The following is a 12,101-nucleotide window of genomic DNA, read 5'->3' as shown; positions in this document are numbered from 1 at the left end:
GCCAAATCTCTGCGTCTGTCAGGAGGTCCCATAAATTTCGGATCGCGATGGATGGAGAATGACCAGGAGCAGAAGATTCACAGATACAGATGGTAAATCTTGTGGGCCTTGTCAAGATTACGAGGCAACGAACTTGACCCAAATGATCAATCTTTAAAAATGTTTAACTTTATCCTGGTAATCTGACCTTGCTTTTTATACCCTTGCAGAGCAAAGGGTATTATAATTTTGGCCAGAAGTTTGCAACGCAGTGAAGGAGACACCTCAGACCCCATAAAGTATATATATTCTTGATCAGCATCACGATCTGAGTCGAAATACGTCTGTACGTCTGTCCGTCTGTCCGTCTGTCCGTCTGTCCGTCTGTCTGTCTGTCCGTCTGTCCGTCTGTCCGTCTGTCCGTCTGTCCTCCTGTCCGTTTCTGCCTAAACTAGTCTCTCAGTTTTAAAGCTATCTTGCTGAAACTTTCCCAAAAGATGTGTAGTTATTGCACGCAGTATATAAGTCGGAACGAGCCGGATCGGCCGACTATATCGGATAGCTCCCATACAAGAGGTCAAAAAAATAAAGGATAAAAAATTATTACTCCGTTGTTTTTGATCAGATCGACTTGAATTCTTCAAGATGGCGTTTTCTAACGGTTATTAAATTTCGGATTAAATTTTATCAAAATCGAATAACCCTATCATATAGCTGCCATAGGAAAGATCAAAAAATATATATAGAAATAATGGCAAAATAATCATAACGTTGTTGTTTTTTATTCCACGAGCATGATTTTTACAACATCGACTTTATGAACTACCCTTGACCCGAGAAAAAAATTTCATCAAAATCGGACGACTATATCATATAGCTGCCATATGAACAATAGTCGAAAATATGGAAAATTAATAGAAAAGTCGTCATAGCTTCGATGTTGTTAGCCTTTATGTATTTTGTTCGATATGTTTGATGACTGCAAGGGTATATAAGCTTCGGCTTGCCGAAGCTAGCTTCCTTTCTTGTTATCAAGCACTTGTATAAGCCACTTGCACTTCACAGTACAAAGTACATTGTAATATTCCTTAACCTTTCGAGATAAATTCAATTAAAGCACTGTTTAATAGTTTATTTAAGGGACTGAATAATCCTCCACTTCTGCACTCCATTCAAAAGGCCCCAGGCAAGAATTTTTCCAAATGTATCTACCACAAACCAAAGGGCAAAAGAACAAGATGGACAGAGGAAAATCAGGCAAATCAAACCGGATCAAGCTTCAACAGATCAAAGCCGAATAAAATCAAAGGAAGAGTAATCCCTGCCGCCGGTTTCCATTACTTGAGTGAATGACCCTCCGGCAGTTTGACATCATTAATAGTATATAACGAATATATGGAAAATTGTGTCATTCAGTGGCACTCGAAACCCTCAAGATGCATTCAAAATTTAAGTGCGCATTTAAATACATGGCTGCGGTTTTTGCTTTGCCACCAAAACTTGGCGCCCCGAAAAGACCTAGATGGAGATGGATGAATGAAGTGTGTGTGTGTGTGTTGGTTTGTGTGTGTGTTGGTTGTGTGAAAGCGTGGGGTTTTGTTCTGGGGCAGAAGGAGGGGAGTTCAAAAGAAGGAGACGGGACTGGAGCAGCTGAGCGTGCACCGCAGAGTCAAAGGAGAAGCTCAAAGTGGCTTACGCTTGACTGATTTAATGCATGTCAAAATGTCAAAATATATGCATGCACAAAGAAGACCGTTACAGGAATCCCTTTAACCGCCCAGCCACGCCCCTCTCTGACACCGCCCTCTTTTTCGGTCACAGCTTCTCGGACTCGGACTCGGAAGTCCCTTTGCCACAGTCAAAACAATTATAAATGATAAATGTCAAACAGAGATGGACAGTGGGAAAAGAAGGGGTTGTGAAGCATTTGGCTTCACGGTGCGAAAATATCTTACTGTTTGGGGTAAACATTTCCAAAATTCAAGCCAAACATTCTTATTAAGCTTCTATAAAAATATACGTATAGTAATTCTTACAAAACATAAATAATGCGTAAACGAATCTGCATGATAAAGGAGCTCTTGGATGCTCTTCATTTTTTGAGGAATCCGCTTCAGGAATGCCATTATAAATTGTTCCATAAATCAATCCGTACTTTCTCCCTCGATCTTCTAACAAATGTTTTTCGTATATGGGAGGGCAAAGGTGCTGGGGGAGCGACAGAGACAGGGATAGAGACAGCGACAGCTTGCAACATTTAAATATGCAAACTTGCAAACAAACACACAGATAACTCACACACATTAAACTTAATTTGGCGCAGCTCATTAATAAAACACAAGCAGGCAAACAAACAAACAAACATGCACATACACTGAAACCTAGGCGGAGAGCCATTAAAACTTTAAAGTGTTGTCGCTGGGAGAAAGCGGTCGAAAGTGGGCAATTTTGTGGGTGGTGGCTGACATAATTTATGCAAAATATAAACCGAGCGACAGGCAAAAACAACTTATTAAAAAATACGTACAACAAACGAGCGACAGCTATAAATAACCTGGCCAAGTAAAAACCATGGGAGTAAAGGGGGGCAGGCCGGTGAAAAGCGGGGGGAGTGGCAGTGGAGAACTTTTTCAAGTGGCTGTGAAACTGTAAACATTTTCCAACTGCCTTGCCACAACAATTTTCGCAGGACAACGAAGCATATGCACTGTGGCATGACTCGGGGGAAAACAACAGCCATCGTATTAATAAACATATTACCTATTATTCAGTTTCGATTCAAACTAATTTAATCATTAAGTAAATACATTGGTATTTTTTTTACCTGTGTGTATGTTTAGGTTACATTTTTTGGTAATGTGAGAGATTAAAAATATTTTAAGGCTTCAAGTCGTACCATTTTTCATCATTGAAAATGAATATAGTTTTAAGTTCAAGAGGCGCCCTTAAAAGTGTGCTCTTAAATAATTGTTAGGTAAACTGAACAATCCCTTCACCAGTCTTCCATCAAAAGTAGGCAACCCAAGGATAACTTTTAATGGCTGCAGTTAGGGTGCATTTTAACTCCCAGATTTTTTAAGGTAAATAACTCCATTAACAAATTCAACAAAACTTGTTTGCTGTTTACCTTCAACAATTGGCTTTGTGAGCACTTTTGTTTTTGTGTAGCCCAAAGAACATAATCCGAAGTTAAAGCCCTAGATGTGTGCTGAATGTTGGGTTGGTTTTTGAGACTGTTTTTGGGTACTTTTATTTATTATAGTTCCCGGAACCCAAATCCCACGAGTTCTGTCCTTGAAGGACATTCAGGTTTCGGCTAAGCCAATCGCCTTTCCTGTGTTTACTTGTGTTTTACGGCTGTCGCCGCCTGCGGCTCGGCCAAACAATTTTCAGTTTCATTTTCGTTTAGTGTCAAGTGGCAACAAAAACAGCAACAACTAATGGTAATAGCCCTGCACACGACAAGCGACTAAAACTGCTGGAAATAATATCAGGCAACAAACAGTTGTCAGGCCCAGCTGCTTGTTAAGGCGACTCTTTGCTTTTGCTCTCTCCTTTGCTCTGAGAAAACCGTCTAAAAACGAAGAAAAGCGGGCCAAGACTGCCAAAAAGGGCGGGGAAATAGGGATGGGCCGGGGGGGATGGGCCTAAGTGGTTGCCTGATAGCCTGATCTGGGTCTTGTCTCTGGATTATCTTCTTCGCTTAACCCCTTGCACCCGAAACACTGGGCAAAACCGAGAAGAAAGCCATAATTAAATGCCTTAAAATCTGGCTGCGGAAATCCGCTTTTTAAGTATGGCAATAAATAGGTGGGGAATTCATCGAAATGCCAAATGGCTGGCTTTCGTGAAAACCCACTTAACAATTATGAATGTGGGATAAACGTAAATTTATAGAAGAAATGACACAAATGGTGGCCATTATGGATTGCAAACCAATTGTGACGAAAATGGCCTACACTGGAAATACTTTTGATCTTTTGTGGTTCATGGGTAATTAAAATATATTGTTTCCAAAACAATGTTAGTATAAAAGGTTTTAAGCTGCAACTTCGATTGCAAAATAATTGTTTAGAATTTGTTTGGAAGTAAGGGTCAGGGTTTGTTTCTCACAATATTGCTAGCTGCGGGCCAAAAAAGTATCTTGTTTCTGTTTGATTCCGATTGTTGGTGTTGTGTGTCGGACTGGAAGTAGTTTGCTTAGCTAAGCTAAGCTAAGCACTTCCTCTTCCCGGGCTGATTTATATACACAACCACCAGCACAAACACAAACACAAACGCAAACACACTAGTGCACTCCGAAAGCAGGACACATTTACACATTTCCAGTGCTGCTCAAACTGAAAGTGTGCACATAAATTAAGGTAAGGGCGCCACTTGCATGTGTGCGTGTGCGATTCAAGCGATTTCTTAACCTTATTTTTCCCAACTCCTTGCAAATACACTGCACAGTAAAAAAAAAACGCTTCCCCAAAATCAAATCACTTCTAATTATAATTCTTTGTTTAGTGTAAGGGGAACAGCACTTTGTTTTTATTATTGGTTTTTGAATTCAATCGAATTTTAATTATTGAAGGTAATCTTTTAGGCTAATCTTTTTTTTTCGTGTTCGGGAACTTGCCTTTTGATGCCGAGTTCGGGGTATTGAATGCGGATCATCTGTAGCGCATTCCCATGGAAAGCAATCTTGCAAATTGCACATGCACAACCTTAACTCAACTCACACAATCAAGGCTGCCGTTAACCGTTACCTATTTAGCACAAACACAGACGTGCACACAGTGCGTATGATTAATTTAAATGCATGGCTATTTGCATATCTACCACTGAGATGCAATTGCGTGGCACAGACAAAATGATTCGAACTTAGACAAAAAAAACTCTACAAATCCATTAAGCCTGGCGTTTTTTCAAGAGTTTAGTTAATAAGAGAAGGCTGATATAAAATGGGAAAACGATTTGAAAGTTTCTTTCTACCATGGTGATTCCTCTTTGAATCTATAAATGAAAAGTAATCGTACAGGTTTGCCTTAAACGCAGTTTATTCCTTTTTCAATTATTATTAAGCTGTCTTTGTCTTGTCTTTGCTAGCTCTATGTAATCATTAGCTTATAAAATAAAAGAAGTAATAAAATCTAAATAGCTCTTGGTCTAGAGTCCCAGTACATACCGCTTGGGTTTTATAGCCTTTTCTAATTAAGTTAAGCTCACATAACAATTTGGGAAGGCGGCAGCACGAAATAGTTTGGCGAAGATCAAATGCCTGGCAAACATTTTCATAAGACGCCTGATGATCTCTCCTTTAAGTGAGTGTGTGTGCGTGTGTGTGTGTGTGTGTGTGTTAGGACCGTTTAAACGTCGTGCAAAGAGTTCTTCTATTTGCCTGAGGAACACTCGAAATCAATTAAATGCATAGTTTCGAGTTGCAGTCTCTACTTTTGGCCAAAAACTGCGCTGCATTTTAATGCGCCACGCTCGAATTCATTAGCGTCTGAAGTCGAAGTGTCTGTCTGTCTGTCTGTCAAAGCCGAAATACTTCTGTCTGGCAGCTCGAAGTGTTTAGCTTATTGAAAACTTTTCATTTGGCCCGGCGTGCACACGTTTAGCGGAAAGTTGCCGCCCTGCCGCCAACAGGCTGACAAACTGAACAAACTGAGCGCACTGAACAAACTTAACTGTCGGCTGTCTCGCTAATCAGCCAACGAATGCGACTCCACCAGATGCATGCACAAAAAATATATATGCAGAGTCACTGAAAGAAACCCACGATCCTTGTCTGGCAAAATATTTGGCATTTGTGATTGCCGAAACCCGGGATTGAACCGGGGACCTTTAGATCTTCAGTCTAACGCTCTCCCAACTGAGCTATTTCGGCTCTTGAATTCTTCTTCACGAAATGCACATAATCAAAAACACAGAGTTGGAGATAAGACAATCGTTTTTGTGAGACATAATTTTGGCATGATTTTTTGCCACTTTTCAGATAAGAAATCACTGATATTTGTGTTGCATAATTACAAATTTTGTCAAGGAATTGACTTTATTTTTTCCAAGTGCTCATCTGGCTGCAGGTTCGGCTTTTGGCTTTGGCATCTGCATCTGCATTCTAGCCCCAGTTGAGCGGCGGGTAAAGTTTGCCTGAATTATGTAGCGCGACGGTAATTTGAGGCAAACTTTTGACGCTCAAATAGTTTTGGACACAACGGCTAAAGCTTCAAGTTCGCAGCGGGGTCGGTGTATAAAGCAGGGGCGTAAAAATGAGGGCGGGGTCGGTTGAGTTGCGGGCTTTAGCTAGCAAATGGAAAAACTCTTTGGGGCGGGTGCGTGACTAACAATGTAATTGTCAAAGTATTTGCACTTGATTACTAACTTGGCAGTATGCATATTTATCGAAAGATGAAGTTAGAATCCTTAAACAATTTAACTTGAGAAGTGTTTTTGTTTTGCAGCTAACGGAATGATGTGCATGCAAATTCTAATAAAGTACCTAACCTCGAGTTTGATCTCTACTTCGTAGGATTAAAAGGGCTGATGAAAAGCAAAAAACATTGGTATTATTTTACCTACCGATGGCAGCTTTTTTCACACGTTCGATTTTGAAGATGTATTGCTATATAGGCTTGTACTCGCCCTCTATCTTTTATCTTTGGGTTTCGGCGACCCAGCCAACCCTATCAATCGCTTAGCAAACTTTTCGTCGAGTAATTGCCCTCGTTGTGACCCAAATAATAGTTGTCGATAATAACTGAACATTGATTTATCCCCAGTTTTTTGTGTATGCCCATTGTCTGCGCTGCCTAGTGCGACTTCTTAGCATTGCTGCCATCGTAACATTTGACCCGACCCAACCCCCCACCCCCAACCGAACCCGGTGACCCCGACCGAAAGGAACCCCGTCGAAGTGCCACAGACAAGGCCATTAAAAGCGCCATCAATGCGACCCAATGGCAATGGGAGTAACGCATGAGATTACGCTTGGAAAAAATTCGGATTGATTCATCATTACTCGACATTAAATTCTTTCCGTTCGGTCATAATAAACTTAACCATTGATAATTGTTTGCGACTCAAAAGCCTGAAAAGATTCTTATGAAATATTTTCGTGGGCTGAATCTTTTTTCCCAGTGTATGGGACGCCCAATGTCTGGGAATAATCCAAAACGGGATATCCAATATGGCATACCGAAAATACCCGAAAGCAAAACCAATTCCAATTCAAAAACAAATCCATTGTAAATGCGCTTGTCGTCGGAAAAGGTTTTCTCTTTCTCATTCTCGTTCCCTTTTTATTCTATTTTTTTTTTTTTTTTTCGGTTTCGTGGGGAGTGGGGTGGCTTGATTTGGGTGGGCGCTTGGCATAATAATAACCGCTAACTTGTCACCTTGCCACCTTGCCACCTTTCCGCCGTCGCACTTTTATTGCGACCGGACCGACAACTCGTAAAAAAGGACGTCGAGAGAAAAAAATTACGTGTATCCTTTCTCTAATCGCAAATGCGTGCCCGGGATGGCGAATCGGGGAGGTGGAGGGGTGGGTCGCTCTCTCGGTTCGGGCCAAAAAACACCGACCATACAGCGAACTATTACTTTTATTTCCTTGGTGGGTAGCCAGCCATTGGTTTGCGCCGGCTTCATTCGCTGTCACTTTGCGGCCCAGTCCCATTGTGGCCAAGTCCGGGGTATTCCGAACGGGGAACTCTGCGGTTTTGTGTCGCATACAAAGTGATAACGAAATAAATAAATAATAAATTTCGTTTTTATTTCAACGCAGTGTCTCGCACGATTTTTAGCAAATTTACCCCGCCACCGCCCGCATAAATAAATAGCTGTGTAAAAAGGCGGGCGGGGGGGAAAAGGTTCTGTCATGAAGTTTGTCGCTTGGTTAGTTGGGAATATGGGTCCCGGACCCCAACGATATGGTCAAAGCGCAGAGCAGTCGGGCTCAAATGTAATAACGCTCAAGCATATACACTATGTATATATACATACATATATATATATGTATAATATGTGCGGCGGAGACACTGAGGAGTGCATAAATTTTTGCGAATTTTGAGTAGGGACTGGACAAAGTCAGAGAGACCGGAGTCCGGGGAGTCCGCTGTCCGGAGTCCAGAGTCAAGTGCTGATTCAGTTGCCTGAGTTATGGGCCACTATAGTAGCCAGAAATTGTCTTTGGCTGCGGACCGAATGAATGTTCTGTTTATTCAGCAAGTGGCTGGCATGCAGAGCACCCGAAACCCGAAACGAATGAAACCCGTATTTATGAGTACTAAACAAATAAAGGAGTTACTCTTGATGGCCTCGGTCATTCATAAGGCTGGAATAGCTCATTTGGAAGTCGTTGCTTTGAATGATTAGGCCACCCCCACTCGCAGTTTTCTTTTTCTCTTTTTTGGAAATGCTCGGAGGTCAGTAAATACTTCAGAAAAAAGTCCATGAAGTTGGGTAATTATTTTGGGGCGCGACTTTTCTGCTCACTTTTTAGCGCCATATTCAAGACACTTAAAGTTGTCACGTTAGCTTCCTCTAATTGGTTAAATCATTTCGCCTTTAAATAATGTTCAGTTGGCTAGTTTGACGTTTTTGCTGAAAGCGTCTGTCTGGCGTTTTGTAGCTTTTCTTCCCTCCTCTGGCTCAGATTTTTTCAATGGTTGCAAGGGCACAATGGCACCAGCACAATGGCCACAGTTTCGGATTTATGAGGATGAAAGCCCAACATTTGTGTCACTAAATGGAGGTGTACGGAATATGCATTCATTCTGTGACCCTTTGCAGTGGGTTGCGAACCGCAGGCTTCCATGGCGGGGCAACAAACGAATGCCGCGGAAAACCTCGTCGGGATCTGACCAACATGAATGGTGGAGCAAAAATGTTCGGGGGGCGGATGTCGGGTTAACAGTGGGTAAACACTGAGCGAAAACCTGGTCGCTAAATATACCCACCTACGTATTACGTACGGCCCAAATCTCCGGGCTGCCGGAGAACTTTGTCATGTTGTCAGATGGCAACAAATCCCAAAGCCTGTCTGCTGTTCCCTTTGCCAGTCTTCCCGGTCTGCCCGCCACGCCCCTCTCCCCCCAGGGGCCCGCCCCTCCCCTCGAGAGCCCCCGAAATGGGGTCTGTAGAATGAACATCAGCGAAATCATTTGGCGAGCCACAAAATCGCATCAAAATATTGCGTATGTGCGTGCCGAGCCAGCAAGTCTTTTCCCCTGTGTGGGTGTGCGTGTGCCTACTCCCATTGTGTGCGTATGTGCTTGTGTGTGTGTGTGTGTTTGTGGGCTTATATGGGCGGCTGTGGGCGCGGCAGAACTACCGAGCTGGGAGTAATCATGTATCGCTATTCTAAACACACTGAAATGCTCCAAATGAGCCGAGATTTGTCGCCACAAATAAAATGTGAGGCATATTGACTGCGAGCGCGCAATTCAAATTTTTAGATAGTTTCTAACACTTTAGGAGATCTGGAAGTTTTTCCAACATTTTATGGTGATTTGATTATTTTGCAATTACATATTTTTTATTACACTTATATTTTGTTACTCAGGATTCCACGGTATGTGTATTTAAGCTATCATTTGAGATCATCATCGAGCAGCCGCACCATTTCTGATTTAGTTTTTCGTGGCATATGCTGCCGTTCATTCCCTACATTTTACGCAGGTTTTTACCCCAGATTCTGAGCCGCCCTTCCCCCTGCTTATTTTACCCTGCTTATTGTGCGAGGCACCTGTTTCGACTTTATTTAGGCCATTATTTCCTATACTGTCAATACTTTTGTACACTCCGCCAACCCCCCCACTGCCGCCTCCCCCGGCACGCTAACTCTGCTCATCAGTTTTGTCTGGTAATTTGCATTTAAATTTGCGAATGTTTTGCCTTTTTCTCGTTTTTCGCCTGCCAAACAAAAGGCAAAGGCAGCGTGAACACAAAATCCGTGGACTGCCGGAGGTTGGGTTTTTACGGGGTGATATAGGAATACGGATAGGGCGGGGTTCTTTCGGGGTGCTGGATACTGGATAGCTTGGGTGCTGGTTGCTGGGAGAGGAGGGCGTGTTATCAGAGCGAGTTGACAACTTTGCAATGCGTTTCGTTTCGCTTAGATTTGTTTAATATTTGGCCGCAGGCCGTCGATTGCTGGAGTACCCAACTCAAAAAAGAAACAAAATAAACTACAACAAAGTTGAGCAGCAGCGGTGGAGAAATGGGCGAAAGTCTGGCCACGCCCTCGTCCTTGGCGGCGCCTTTCACCGGCTTTGATGTTTGTGTTCTTTTCGTGGCAATGGTGGAAAAAGAGCAGAAAGAAAAAGTGCGAGCTCGGCTCGAATTTGGCGAAGAATCTGGGCGGTGGAAAATCGGCGGAAAATGGGGCGAAGTGGTGGGGCAAGGAAAGGGTCCGTTTTTTGGAGGCCACGCCACTGCCAAATATTAAATAACCTTTCGGTTATTGGCTTAGTCATGGGGTATTCTTCCCTTTTCGGCAGAAATATCTCTCCAAAATCCTGTCATTCTATGTTCTCCGTTACCATTTCGTTTTATTGCCACAAATTTGGTTTGATAAGCCATGAGCGAACTTTTTACAATGGACAGTTTTTGGACCGTTTCACATTCCCTGTACCTCTTGGGTTTTTTTTTGTTTGTTTTTTGATACTCAACTTGTTCGACCTTTGGAAAAACTTTTGCCAAGCCCCACCAGCCCGCAAAAATTTGACATAAAAGCTCATTAACGTGATATAAATTAGATTTTGGGTGTTACTGCAGAACACTTTTGTGTATCCAAAAGGCAAGACTTGGCAGCCTGCATTATGGTCAAAATTTGCTGGCAAAGAAGTAGTTTTCCAAATACCTCGAACAATTTTCTTTTGTGTTTTATTGCTCTTGATTATGGTTGGGCTTTCAATTTTGTGAGGAAAATGTAATAGAAGCATCATTTGACGATTATCCACTTCAGCTCGAGCAACCATCTCATTTCCCTCCATTTCTGTTAGCCACTTTTGCTTAATGCCTTTAAAATCACCTCGAAATAAGCTATACTCACCGACAGGGGACGTTTTGCCAAAGTTGAGACAATTTCCCAGTACTTGGAGAAAATAGAAAAATAAAAGTCTTCATTTAGAAGTTTTATTTCAATAGTTCAAATATTTCCTAAAATAAAACGTTATGAAAAAATTTAAAACAAAGTAATTCACTTTAATTAATAAGTTGGAAATCTTATCTATATTGCAGGTCGAATTGCCACAGCTTATTGGAACTCATCAAAGCTAGCTAAAGGTAAGCATCTTGATTCTTTATCTTAAATTTTCAGAGCTTAGAAATTGTCGAAAGAACAACAGGGGTAAGCCCTTCCCTCGCAAATTAAGTTCAGGAATTACCTCTGTTCCGCTCTTTTTGTGTGTGTTTTTATCCGATTTTCACAGTGCAGAGTGTATCACTTCCCATTGTTTTTCGGCTGGCCCTTTCTAGTCAAGACGTCGCTTCTATTGAGCTGCGCCTGGGGAAAATCGCAAATCGCAAACCCATAAACGTGTACGTCAGACTTTGCTTTGGCTCGCCTGGCACCAGCTGCCAGTACCAGTGAGCCATCCTCCGTCCTCCGTCCTCAGTCCTCCCTTCAAAATAGCTCTTCATACGTATGGTCCCTGCCTCCCCCGGCGTCCCTGGCTCCTTCTTGAACGCATTGTTGTTATAGCCATCTAATATTGGATTTGTTATTGTTACTTCTTCCTTCGCTCTTTGTTTTGTCCTTGCCCGTTCCTGTATTTTATTTTTTTATTATATATGCACAAACAATATTCATACAGCGGGACAGGATAGGTTTGATGCCCACGGCCCACGGCCCACGACTCGTGTCTGTTGTTTCAGGCGCCCAACTTTTATTTTATTTATTTATTTTTATTTTATTTCTGCGTATTTTACTCTTCCCGGCTGCTGGCTTTGCTTTGCTTTTGGGCTTGGGTTTGCATTTGGGTTTGGGTTTGGGTTTGAGTTCGGGCTTCCGACCGCTGCTAAGCCCGAGATTTATGTACTAAAAGCACGTTGAAATGCAAACGCGGGGAATGGAAATAAAATAAAATAAAATACATTTTATTATTTATATTTGTCGTGACTTCGATTTATTG

General features: G+C 42.1%; 1 protein-coding gene and 1 non-coding gene across 2 annotated transcripts in view; one reads left to right on the top strand and one right to left on the bottom strand.

Annotated features, from left to right (window-relative positions):
• The window catches only part of LOC108097299, a 55,104-nt gene that overhangs the window by 1,885 nt on the left and 41,118 nt on the right, over positions 1-12,101 (top strand). The window contains 1 exon segment of the mRNA XM_017199513.2: positions 11,209-11,253. The gene's annotated coding sequence lies outside the window, so the exon portion shown is untranslated.
• Positions 5,782-5,854, bottom strand: Trnaf-gaa. Its single transcript has one exon. It is a non-coding gene; the product is annotated as a tRNA-Phe (tRNA).

This window comes from Drosophila ficusphila, unplaced genomic scaffold, assembly GCF_018152265.1.
Source record: "Drosophila ficusphila isolate 14025-0441.05 unplaced genomic scaffold, ASM1815226v1 contig_198, whole genome shotgun sequence".
Taxonomy (NCBI): domain Eukaryota; kingdom Metazoa; phylum Arthropoda; class Insecta; order Diptera; family Drosophilidae; genus Drosophila; species Drosophila ficusphila.
Note: the sequence above shows the minus strand (reverse complement) of the source record. Positions and strands in the feature narration are given on the sequence as shown.